The following is a 2,886-nucleotide window of genomic DNA, read 5'->3' as shown; positions in this document are numbered from 1 at the left end:
TGTGATGAAATCATAAATTCAAACGTCAGCACATTCCTTTCCAATGACGTCAGCAATAACTATAAACCAGCAAATACAGTGTCATCCCACGAAATCATTTGAGCAAGTGCTTTTCAGGAGGAAAGATGTGTACTTCTAACGATAAAGAGTTCATCTTCGCAAGCTATTATCCAATAAATATATTTCAAACAAAACATGTGATGATTGGTATCAGTGCTAGAACATTTGAACCTGTGATTCGATTGGGCAAAGCAGAACAATTTGGTGTACAACTGACCTGTGAAGAATGGCAAATATTATGTTCACGAATCGACCAAATGAACGATTATTTTCATGATGAGCTAAATGTGACCATAGTCAAATCATTAGGCTCAAATCATGAAGTGGTGCTGCGTACAGTCCTCGAAGAGAAGATGGTGCTGTTACGTAAAAAGAGTACATTTCATGTCCCTCGCAACATGGTGTATCTAACGGAAACAGAATGGAACAAATTCATCAGCGTATTCCAGTGTGTGAAACATGCAGTGGAAGTGTGCAACAAAACTAGTATATTCCTGAAAAAGTACTATTTTGAAAAATGTGTTATGCATATTGTACAACATGTATCTAGATATTGTGATGGTTGTCAACATCGTTCGTGGGTGCATAATTGTATTGATAAACAGTTTATTTGTGATCAAATGGACATTGAGTTTCCACCAATTGATATCGCAATAGACCTTAAAAGACTTCAATTGGAATTAAAATTATATGCTAAAGACAAACTAGTGCAAGAAGTTCAAAATACATTGTATCGACAATATCCAGATCATATATCTGGTATGGATGTATGTGGAGTGTAATAAAATGATCCATTTCAATGAATTGTGTTTTTTCATTTCAAGTACAACCCCAGGTTCTGACGTGTACTATTGCACCACAATGTTGTCAAAGGTTTTTGTTCTAAACAGTTCAGGTTCTTTACTAATGAGTGCACAAACTTTTAAAAATGTCAAACCAAACTTTGAAACAAAAATTTAGAACAAAAAATCTTTGAAACAAAATTTTGAAACGAAAAAAATTCAAACGAAAAAAATTCAAACAAAATTTTGAAGCGAAAAAAATTTCAAACAAAATTTTGAAACAAAAAATTTCACAAAATTTTCGAACAAAAATTTTCAAACAAAAAATTTCAAACGAAAAATTTTTAAACAAAAAATTTTGAAACAAAAAATTTGGAAACGAAAAATGTCAAACAAAATTTTGAAACAAAAAAAATCAAACAAAAATTTGAAAGCAAGAATTTTTAAACAAAAAGTTTCAAGCAAAAAATTTTACGTTTCACGGTTAACCGTCAAACTTTAACCGGTTTTTAACTATTCGATTAACAAATAAACGGTTTTGATCATATTTATCAGTGAGTGCAAAATGTTGAACGAAACCAAGATTTTTAAATGTTAAACTTAAAACTGAATACAGCAAAGATTTGAAAATCATCAACCAATCAGATTGCACGAAAGATAGTGATCAACCAATCAGATTGCAGGAAAGATAGTGATCATCCAATCAAATTGCATACACAATAACTTTGCTAGTGTCAGATTACATCACCTTATGATTAAATTTTAAACTGTTGTAGCATGTATTGCCTTTCGTCTATGAGTCATAAGATTCAATAAGGTTAGCTATCAGATTTCAAATCAATCACCACCAATGATCTTAAACTATGAGCTGTGACTAAAGTTCAATGTATTGTTTCAAATTTCGCACCTCATGTTAAAATTCTGTTTATCACCATTCCCAAATTTAAAGAATACTTCTCTTGATATACCTAAGTCTTAGAGTTAATCATATCATTATATGTTCAATAAGGTCAATAATGTCCGTCAATTGTTTACCTGAGTAGAACCAACTGTTTTCTAGAAGTGTGTGTGTACTCAAACTTAAGAAGTACCACAACAAAGGAAATGAATCCCTGTACACTACCTCATCAAGGACAATCACGTGGTACAACGTCTTGCTTACGTTTATATTTGGTGGGAATAATCAAAACCAATGACGCATTCTCAAATTATCCTACAAAGTTTCAATGTACCAATGTCCTGGACTCCTAATCCCATCATAGGTCAATAACCGATCACGTGATCGTAATGATTTACCCAATGAACAATTACCAATTATTGATACGACAATAAGAAATGTACCCCTTCCAAAATTTAAGATTGGTACACAAATACACCTGTGTCTTATGAAAAAAGTAATAAATCCTGTACTTATTCAATAATAAAGCCGGTCAATAATATTTACATTTTGAATATTTGGCCATAAGAGGAACATCAACATCTACAATGGGGTCTTAGAAAACGTTTACCGAATTTTGTTATTTGATAATTCCCAAATTTAAAAGGGAACATAAACATATAAAGGTAATAAACCATATAACATGCTAAATAGGGGTCAATAACCTCCGAAATTTGATTTTTGGTAGTTCTTTACCTATGAAAAGGGAACGATGTGGACCATCCAAATTTATAGTGGTACATATTGGAGACCTGTACTATGATACCAAATGCTTATATTAAACAATTTCTAAAACCGAGTGGATGAGCCAAGATACCCCTCCCAAATTTTTAAAGGATGCATCAATGTACCCATATCTTATGATAGGAAATGAACCTATATACATGACCATATAACCATATAAGGTAATAAAACCTCATCAAAGGGAAGAAATTGGGCCAAAAAACCAAACACATGGTACAACATATTGCTTATGTTTATATTTTAGCAATTTTTACCCATGAAAGGGAACAAGATGGACCACCCAAATTTATCATGATACATATTGAGGTCATGTACTATGATAGCGAGGACCCATATACATGACCATATAACCATATAAGGTAA

This window comes from Thermobia domestica, chromosome 8 (genome assembly GCF_964235325.1).
Source record: "Thermobia domestica chromosome 8, izTheDome1.hap1.1, whole genome shotgun sequence".
In the NCBI taxonomy this organism is placed as follows: domain Eukaryota; kingdom Metazoa; phylum Arthropoda; class Insecta; order Zygentoma; family Lepismatidae; genus Thermobia; species Thermobia domestica.
This window is presented reverse-complemented; position numbering follows the sequence as displayed.